Here is a 10,922-nt window from a genome sequence, read left to right as displayed (position 1 = left end):
TCAAGCCCCAGCTGGAGGGGCAGCAAGCTTGCAGGGTCTGAGGCAGTTCATACCAGGTCAGCACACAAAGCAGCAGCAACACTCCTGGGACCAATCTCTCCCAAAAGCCATGCCTAAAGCTCTCCAGCTCCTCAGCTCTTGGAGGTATGTGGCACATGCCTTGTGGCACAACAAGTTTTAGGATAAAGTTTACAGGGCCACATGTTTGCCCATGCACTCACTGGTGTTGCTAATCCCTCCTCCCTTTCTTGTGTTGGCATCCTGCTCCCAGCCAGACTCCCCTTTCCAGATGCTCTACTATTTATTCCTTGTTGGAAAGGTGCCCAGAATCCCCAAATTCTTCCTGATGATCTTCCTCCCTGTGGGGCATTTTCCTGATTTGGTACAGATTAATAAGACTACATCTCCCTATAGCTCACACTTCTTCATTCTTCACCAGACCATATGTTGCACAGTCCATAAGCTTGCATGGCCATCGGGCCCTATTATGTCTGTTGTGGGAATCACATTGTTAAAGGTGGCAATAACAGAGCAGAAGCTGCATCTGCACCCTGAAAATTATGTGTGCAGCAAATAAAAGCACCACCTGGGTCAGGACAGGACCCCACATCCCTCAGTCTGAGTCCCAGCACAGGCTGCGTGTCAGCCCCGAAGTTACCGACAGGGACAGTAAAGTTTTTGCTGAGAGCCTCCCGGAAAAGCATCTGGCCAGCACGAAGCAGCTCTGCATGCAAGGAGTTGCACTTACACTCTGTCTGATAAGTCAAAGGCAGAAATTACTCTGATTTGATCCTGCTCACAGCATTCCCTCTGGGTCAATGGATATCAGGATTTGCTTTGCTGAGCATCAGGGAAGAAAGCCTGGACCTTGAAAGTTACCTTTATATAGATGTATAAAACCAGAAATACACAGATGTAGACACATGCACATTCAGTTGTTTTCCTTGCAAACTTTAAAGTCATCACAACACTTTTTATATGTCAAATTCAAAGGGCAAAAGTTTGCTGTTGTTTTATTTTTATTCCCTGTTATTTGATTTTGTATTTCCAGCATGTTACAAATCACAGGCTTACACCAGGATGTAAGCCATTAAAGCATTGCCTCATTACACACACAAATGTTTGGGATTAAAATTATAGGCTAGTGGCATATATAAAAGGCAGATTATAATTAGTACCTAGACTCTCGGGTGATGAATCACAACAGAGTATTATATACCATCAGCCTTGCACTATGTTGTAGGTCAGAAGTTAATGATCCAAGTAATGCCATTCATCACGAGCGCTGCAGGACCGGGTGCCTGTGCTCACTTCTCAGAGCTAACGGGTGACATTGCTTCTTGTGCTTTCCCTGCAACTGAAGGTAGGACTTGTGACGGGTGATAGACAAACTGCTCCAGAGCATGGAGACTAAGAAGGTTTATCTCTGGCTGCTGCATGTCAGGGGGGATGAAGTAGAGGGAAAGCCTGGTAGAAAGGTGGAAAAGAGTGAGTGGATAGCTGTTAGAGTTGGAAATTTTTCAGTTTAAGAGGTTTTTGCAGGAAAATCCCCATCTCTTGAAATTGAAAGTTTCTACAGGGAAATACAAGCCTTCAGAGAACTTTTTGCTGGGATGGAAGGGCAAGAGCTGGGAGGGTGGGCAAGGAGACTTCCCAGCCTCCCTGGAGCACCTACATATGCTGGAATGGACTGTTCCATGACTGTCCATCTCCACAAAGCTGAGCAGGTTCTCTGAGGCCCCACTCCCTGCTGATTTAAAAAGACAAAAATGAGCAGCTTGCACGACTTCATGACAATGAAGAGATTTAGCAACAGGAAGCCCTTCCAGCACAGGGACTATCATGGACTCATCCCCATGTGAGCCCTCTCTACTGAGTGCATTTGAACACTGACCAGTGTCACTGTAAGCCTTGTAACATTACGGTTGTTTTTAAGCATATTTCTCAGCTGACCGAACATTTAAGAAGCTGCAAACTCTGTTTCAATGCATAGTTCCCTGTTTGCATGCAAGCTGCTCCCAACACTTAATCTACATTTAAAAGCACAGCACACATACTCAAGTGTATATATGTGCTCATGAGACATGCACACATATGAGTGAATATTTCAATTGCAAAAACACCCTACATCTCATCTGTGAGTAATTCTGCCCTCCAGGGAGACATATGTGCTGACAGTGAGACGATTATGAAGGTGATTGAGCTTTGAAACGTACCGTTGCTCTCTTCAATAGTGCTGATTGGCAGTGGTGATTAAATGACTCAGGCAAGGGGAAGTGGTATTCAGAGGCTGACCAGGCAGATCATGGATGCAATCAGCTTAAGCATCTGAGAATAAGTGCTGGTTTTCTTCTTGAACAGTGCTGTAGTTCAGAGGGAGGACGGCTGGCAGTCACCCAGTGCTATGGAGCCAGGTGAGGATACGCACCCTGGGTGGTTAGGATGGGAGCAGGAGTTTGCCTATTTCTCCATTCTTTTACTTACCCATCTGGCGGTTTCGGGTGAAAATCCAGGTGCTAAGTCTCTACTTCCTGAACACCAAACTTTAGAAGGCCACAGTCCAAAGAGGACTTTGTGGTAATTCCCTCTCCTGAAGGAGCTGGGCCTTTGAGGTCCTGCTTCTTTTTTCCAGCTCAGTCACTAATTCACCTTGGGTTTTCTTCCTAGTCATTCTCTGGTTCTTAACAGTGCTGGAGGTTCCCAATTCCTAGGGAGGAAAGAGAGGTATTGACAAAAAATTAAAAGATGCCCACCTAAGCACTGTACGATCCATGGGATCATGCACTCATATCACAAATACACTTAATTTAAAATGCTCCTCTGGGTTATACCTGGTGGCATCTGAACCTTCTCTACTGGCCTGGAAAAAGTTCTGACCTAAGGAAACTAGTTTTCTGGTCCTGCATGGCAACTCCTATCTCCAGGAGAGATAGGAGTAGCAAATAGCTGAGCTGAGCTAAGCTCAACTGAGCTATAGCAAATATCAAAACTATAAGGGTGAAAACAGAGAGAGTATTTATGCATAATACAATACTCCAAGGAACAGCCATCAAAATAGACTTCTAATTTAGAGAAGACTGTCAAATGCCCAGTAGGGTTACTACATTATGCATCAGATTTCCCTTTTGCAGGTTTTAATTCTTGACTTCCCTCATAAGGCAGAAAACAGATGAATTATTTTAACAATTGCTGACTGTAATTATATCATCACAGCCTCAGCTCTTCCCTCACATATGACACAGCCACTAGAGCAAACTACCCAGTGCGAAGGTGACGAAGCCCTGGCCCCCAGAGGAGGAGGCTGCTTGTATCGTCTTGCAGCACAGTTGTGTATTAACCCTCCTCATCCCATTGTATGGTCATGTACCATCGTTTGGAGTCATGGGAAAGGAATATCTTCCTCTTCTGAGTCATGGGTCCAGATTTCTTCTGTGGCAGAGGTCTTCCTCAGGAACCTGCAGATTAAAACCCTGCTCTACGTTTTCGTATCGTTACTTTAAAGAAATTTCACTGCAACGGGGAAGGGAGGACAGCCAACCTGAGTGAGGTTAAGGAAGGATTTGGAATTTCTGGCGCGCAATCGCACTGGTGATGGTATGTCCTATATCTATGTCCTTTTCACCTATACTGGTGAAAAGTATGTCCTATGCAGGGCAGCACAAGCACAGTGCTGCTCGCATGCCTACCTCGCTTGGCACCCTCTTCCTACGTGCTTGGCAGCGCAAGTGCTGGGAGGAGGCAGTGGAGAAAGGACAGGCTGACAAGTGGGAGCCTCACAGAGGACCACAACCTCTCTAGCTTCTGCTGCTCACTCACACAACTCCCAGGACTTGTTACCAGTGAGTTCCTCTTTATTTCTTTTCCTAATGTTCATTTCATGAATTGCAGAAGTAACGTCTTTCAGTATTAAAATGTAATTAATGATTTCACCATAATGAAATTAATAATTAACTAGAAAGACATTTGGACCCTTTGTTGAACAAAACTCACTAATTTTATGATGCATTAGGACTGTCTGGGCTGGTCTGCCTCTGAAGCAGCTATCCCACAGCTGGCAGCAAGCCAGGGGCTGCAGAAAACATGTCTTTTTTCCTGGCAAAGCATTTCTGACAGGCCTCTACAGCGCAGTAGCAGCTCTGCTCACAGGCACCATCAGCTCCTGGTTTCTGGATCCTATCAAACAGAAGAAAACAAAAGAAGAAGATAAGCATGCATGCGGAGGAGGCAATGGCCTTAGCTGACCAGCTCCCCACCAACTATCTGCCATTTGTGAGATGCCCAGACAAAAGGGTTTTAAAAAGAATTTAGAGGGCACCAGTGGTTTGACATCTGCTTCAGAAGAGGATGTCCCTACAGCAGACCAACGCAATGGAAGCCACCAGCTGCAGGGCAGGAATTACGTGTAAGGGAATGAGCACCCCGCTCAGCAGTGCCTTGTGCCCTCCACTTTGGAGCATCTTGGGACAGTGGTCTCCATAGCCTCAGATCAGTTCTCCTCCTTTGCACTAAGTTCTCCTTTGCACTAAGCTCATGTCATTGCCAGTGACAGCAAATAACCACGGGACGATGGACTTGTTGAACTGACCCACTGGCACTGCACGCAGGACTAGCAGATTCTTTTGAACTTGGACATTTCGTGTGCTGCAAGCACACAAGTTGCAGAGGCTTGAACTTGGAACCCTTGTACGGAAACACACTGAGTCTTTAAGACCTTAGACTCCAAACAACTGATTAGCGGCATATTTTGGCAACCCCCGCCACAACTTGAAGCATAGGTCCTCTGCCACACCACCTTAGTCAGCCTGCAACTGAGCCAGCGCCATTCTTTGGTATTGAAGCATCTTAAACTGAGACTTTAGCTTTCCCCTGAAGCCAACTGAATTAATCAATTCCTCCTTGGCATTGGAATAAAGCTCGCTTTCTGCTAGGTGGGTCAAAAATGCACAATCTGTTTCGTCTGTTCTGTTCCCATGAATTCTATTACAATACGTTGCAAAGGGGAAGATTACAGGGAAGGCAGAGCCAGCGGCATGCCTTGCTTTATGAGGGGGAAAAAAACACACACACAATTTATTTTTCATTGCTTTATGATGAATATGAATTCAATTACATGCAGAGGAGAACTGCGGTAGTCAGTCAGAATTATACTCAGCTAGTAGCAAATATAATGGCTTTTAACAAGGAGAGCTTATCATCAAGGTTCAGACAAGCTTGAGTCCGTGTTGCACCTGATGAACCTGCACAAGGAGACAATGGCTATCACAGCTGAGAATTAATCTTTCATCTCCACGGCTGGAGGAGGGAGGGGGAAGCAGGGTGTTAGTGGAGCCCTCTGGCCATTGCCAGTCCTCCAACCACACATGTCAGGACAGCATGGGCACCCGAGAGCAGCAGGACCATCCATCAAAACATGAGCACATGCAACAAAAGCAACACAGAAATGTGCTTGTTTCCCTTCTTGTTCTGTCATTTTTCCCACCAGACAAAATGCATCTCTCCCTGTCCCTGGGTAATGTTTCCAACAGCCTGGTTAAGCTTTGCCCACAAAGCTCATAAGCTTAGCGGCCGTGTGTGCAGAAAACAGCTCACCTTCTGCCTTGATTCAGCCAGACATCTGGGAAGTGCCTGTACAAATGGCATCACAGCACCCAAGCACCCCAGTGCACAAGTGTGCATATATTTATATATATATGTCTGTGCCTTTTTGCTTATAAGGCTCCAGTCACTCCAAAACAACAACCAGCTGTGCAGGAGCTATGAGTTGTTTGAGGAGGCTTTTTAAGCCCCTTTTAGTCCCTCTAATTGAGCAGAAATCCACAATCATTAACACATTAGCTGTGCTTGGCACAGAGTCCCTCTTAGCACAGCTCCACTGGACAAATGAGCACCCTGCCTTGGGGAGGGCGGTGAGACTCACTGCAGCCCTGGGAGTCCCCTTACAAACCCCGCTGCTCCCAGGACAGCCCTGCGATGCTCAGCAGCCCCCAACCCCTGGCCCCTCTCTCCTGCTCCCCAGAAGCATCAGTGCTTTGGCAGCGGCCACATTTCCCCAGCTGCTGCAGCAGCAGTGAGAGAAATCCTCAAGCAAATGGGAGGAGGGAGCGACAATTGCCACACACTGTGCATTAATCTCATGCACGGTGCAACTCTCCTGGGCTGTCACTGATGTTTGTGCAACATCGATACATCCAGGTTTTCTTTCTTCAAGGTAGCTCTCAAGTTTTTTTCTTGGGGTGCTTAGTGACTCAGAATCAGAAAAGTAATGTTAATGCAACATGTCAAGCAACCACCTCCAGCCCTCCTCTGGGAGCAGGCATGAAAAGGTTATACATCTTTAGTTATTGCTTAATAAATTAGTCCTAAGCAGCAAGTCCAGCTAACCTGACATTTCTTCTGCCTAAGACAGAAGCCCTGAAACCCCCCAGCAGTGGGTGCAAACACACATATGAGCGTGCTGCCACTGTGCAAACACACATACAGGTGTGCTGCTGCCTGTCAAAGCTGCCTTGGAGCCAGACCCACCAGTCAGGCAACGGGGAGAAGCTGGGGGGCAAACGGGAGGGCTCAGGCAGCAGTAAGCCAGACGAGGCTGGAAGGAGATGTTGTGTATTTTGAGATCCAGCTATTAAAGCTCAGTCCTGGAGAAGCAGACGTGCCGGGCTGTGCTTCCCGAAGGAAGCTGGTGGAGACAAACTTCCCAGAAGAAGCTGGTCTGCCTTCCTCTCTGCCCACAGGCAGTGCACACAAAGCTTTCCTTGTTTCAAAAGCAAAATGTTAGTTTGGAGCAGCTGTCTGGAAACGGCTGCTCAAATCTTGCCCAATAACAAACATTTCAAATTTCCTCACTATTTTTCATCAAAGCATTTCATGGACATTTGTGGGTTAAGCTTTACATCTTCTTCAGCATGGAAGGTGAGTGTTGCTACTCTTTAGAGACAGGAGAAATAAGACATGGGGCATCACATTTCTTGGCCAAACTTATGAATCAAGACAGAGCAGAGCTCATACAAAGCCCTGACATCTGTGCTCCTTCATCCCCATGTATTTGCTCCTTCTCAGCAGCTGAGATGCGGCATGGCAGCATTGTGGCTCTGACACACAGCCACTGTTCTCTTACCAGCCGCCTGGAAAGTATTTATTTGGTGCTGAAGACACTGTCGAGCTTTTGTCCAAACTGCTGTCATTAATTGGCTTCTGCTGGCAAGCAGAGAGGATCCATGTTTAATGCCCCGCTCGAAGCACGGTGCTGACACCCCACCGGAGCTGCCCCCCTGAAGGTGCAGCGGCAGCGTAGCACCGGCCGAGTCCCACCGCCCGGCAAAACCCCATGCTGCCCATCAGCTTCTCTCTGTGGTCATACAGCAGGAGACGGTTCCAACCATTTAACGAAAGAGAAGGTGTTTAATCTCATTTCCATCCAGGTGAGGCTGCCTGGCTGATGACCCCACCCCAGCCCTGAGCCTCCCCTTTCCCAAACCCACACCGCAGCGGAATAAGCAGAGCTGAGCTCTGCCGTGAATGCAGAGACGGCACCGGCAGCCGGCTTTGGGTCTGGAATCAGACTGCATCATTAGACAAAATCTACAGGCTTGAATTCTGCCATCTGCTCACCAGGCTTGATTGAAAGTGTAGGAATTACATTAAATTACCTGATTATGTGAAGGCTGACAAATGATAGCAGATATTACAGCCAAGGCTGAACAAGAGCTTGGCCATTCCTGTCTCTACAGGAGGAGTGGGAGTTTTGCCCTGGTAATAACAAGCATTGCAAGTTTCTTCTCTTTAGAGCTGTTTTTTTTTATCTGAGGATGGAGAAGAAAACATACAAATTGCACATAATAAGTGGAACACAGAGAAAAAGAGCCAGCTGTACTCACAGATGTTACAATGCAACCAAAGGTACTTCTCTATTTTCTCTCCTCCTAGAATAAGCCGTATACATCTAATGAATAATGCAAGAGATTTCCTCTATAGAATTAATAGCACACAGTCCTTCTTGACTTGCCTTTAATCACAGTCAGCACCCAGTGGGCCTGGGAGGGAAAGTCAGCATTACTCATTTACTCAGGCAAACTCAGTGGTTCTCAGCCATCCCAATCCTTCACGGCTTTAACACCGCAGTTTGGGGAACAAAATCAGAATCTGTAGGCAGCCCTATGAGCTTTGCTCCTCGCCAGGGGCAAAGTTTGGATTAAAGTCAATTGACATTTCACATTTCACTTGAACACAACCAGTGTTTACAAATGATGTGTGTAGGAAAAGCCTTTGCTTAATTAGGTGGACTCATTCAACTTAATTCATGCACAGTGATGCTTCAGATTTATATTTATGTAAATTCATGGAGATCCAGAGGATTTCACTCACTTAAAGAAGGCAGCTTAAAGGTAGATCTGACTCTATCAGTCTATAACATGGACACAGACTATTCTGGGTATGTTAGACACCTATTATTAGTGGTGCAAATGGTATGCTTTCAAGTATCTGCGCAAGTCTACAGCTACAGAAGTATCTGTGAAGCTTTGCAAATTAGGAGATGAAGAGAGAAAAGGAGTTCAGATACGGTTGAATCTGAAAATGATTCAGGATTTGCAAAAAAGGGTTGTAAGTGGTCTTTTCTGATCTGGCCGGGGCTGGTTCAGACCAGAAGACAGCAAGGTGTAGCACAGTGGGAGTTTTGCCTAAAGAAAAAGTAAATCAAGTATGAGTCATAGGCCAGTGTTGTTAGAGAATATTGCAAACTGGAGTTCCCATCCATCAGAAAATCTGATTACCTTAATGTGTTTTGTTTGGAAACATTTCTACATACGTAAATCAAAAAGTTTTGCTTTGCCTTGCTGAACGGCTGCGGCAGCCAAGCAGCTTACCTGCACCACCTGGGCTTTCCACCCAAACACCATCTCCCGGCTTTCCTGCAGAGCAGAGCCTCGGCGGGTCGGCTGTCTGTCCCTCTGACCTGCCGGGACAGACCAGCCCTGGGGAGACACGTGAGCCACCGCGCTCTCCGGGCAGCGGGGGGACGGCACACAACATCTGAACCACAGCTCCTGCAGGGCACTGAACCAGCTCTGGCAAACACAAAGAAATGTGGAATTAACTGAAAATGACATGTTTTGATTTGGCTTAATATGCCAAGATAGTTCGATCTGGATCCACTAGACTGGAATAATACGTTTCATTTAAATCTTCTTGATGAAAGAGAGAAGTCTATGCATTGATTTGATTTAAAATCATTTTTTTCCATGGAAAATTTGATCTTTTTACAGAAACTGCATTATCCATATACACAAACACTTAAGCACCTCTAATTACCACACGTCAGTGAGTTTGCTAACAGACTTCTTGTGAGCTATAGGACCTGATTCTCAATTACCGTAAAGTTAGTTTACATCCTCTTACTCCCTGCTACCTAGAGCCATAAAATGGGTGTAAAAATAGTTATGGAGAAACATTAAGAGCCCACAGCCAGAATAAATTTCTGTCTGCAACCCGTGACAGGCAGGCGCAAGAACAGCCTTATGCAAGTGCACAACCTGACCTCAATCCCCCAAACCATGTTCGCATGAAGCTCTGCTGCTGGGTCTGATGGCACGACAAGGTGCCGAGAGAGGCCGGGTTGCAGATGTGAGCAGGATTGGGCCCACAAGTGATAACGCGTACTGCTACAGCTATATTTGATTATCCTGCCAGGGTTGCTTGAACCCTGCAGATTCTCCCTTTTTCTTATTTTCCTTCCAAGTGTCAACAAGAAGTTCGGAAAAAAGTGCCAAAGTTGGAGGAAGGGGGAAAGGAGATCTTAAGTATGTCTTGAAAAAATATAAATAAACTTTCCCACTCCCATGATGACTCGTATATTTGCCAACTGGTCTTTATGGGAAAGCGGTAAAGAAGATTTCCGATGCCTCATAGTGACATATATTCCCACCGAGGAACAAAGTTTGAACCAATTTCTGAATTTTAAAATTATTGAGAGGAGGGATTATCACAACCAAGAATAACTGTGTGTGAAAGGAAATTGATTTCTAGTCTGCTAATAATTTATTTTACATTCTTCATAATCGTATTCCAAAAAGCACATATTCTAGAGCAATAAATAGTTCCAAGAACTCTCCTCATTTACTCTCCCCACAGCATTCTTTGGATTTGCTTAATTTCACAGCCCAAGGCTGCTCTGGAGTATGGGTGAATTTTATATCGTGCCTGTTTAAGATGACAAGCCATCAAAAAGCTGCTCCTGCCTCCCTGCCAGGGCAGGTATCCTACCAGCCATGGCTCCCTGCGCTCTCCCTATTGAAAGCTCTCCCCTGCTTTTTAATAAGCATTTTAATTTGGTCTACATCTGTAGCATTCAGCTGTTTCAATATCCAGCCTGTATCTTCCTTCTAAGCTGACTGCTGCTTTCTCTTCTGGCTTAGGGACACTTCAGAAAGTTTCTCCAGCGCTCCTCGTTCTGAATTAGCTGGGACAAGAGCTGGATTTTTAAAACAAGCAAGTGGAAAACTGATCAAATGAACAAAGTGAGCCAGAATGGGTGGATATTCATGGGACATTGAAAGGCAGCAACAGTGACCGTGAAGTTGGTCAAGCTGGTTAAACTGTGCTGCCCCATCTGCCTCCCTTCCCACAAGGTCCCTGGAGGCCCCCTGAGTGCTGGGGGACGAAAGGCAGAGGGACCACACATTTGGACTGCTCAAAGTTATCCACAGCTGTGATTTCTAGGCACCACAGTAAGGCAAATAATTAAAAAAAACCCCAACAGGATGAGTCATCCTTAACACTTTAGCTGGTGAGTTTTGTCTGTATGGATCAGTAAACTACCCAAAGGTGTGTGGACACTTATTTACTCCACAAAGAAGGAGAAACTGAGGCACAGATGGATTAAATAACACGTTCAAAGTCATAGCGACAGCAAATAAGTTTCATGC

The sequence above is a fragment of the Ciconia boyciana genome, chromosome 14, assembly GCF_034638445.1.
Source record: "Ciconia boyciana chromosome 14, ASM3463844v1, whole genome shotgun sequence".
Lineage (NCBI taxonomy): Eukaryota > Metazoa > Chordata > Aves > Ciconiiformes > Ciconiidae > Ciconia > Ciconia boyciana.
Note: the sequence above shows the minus strand (reverse complement) of the source record.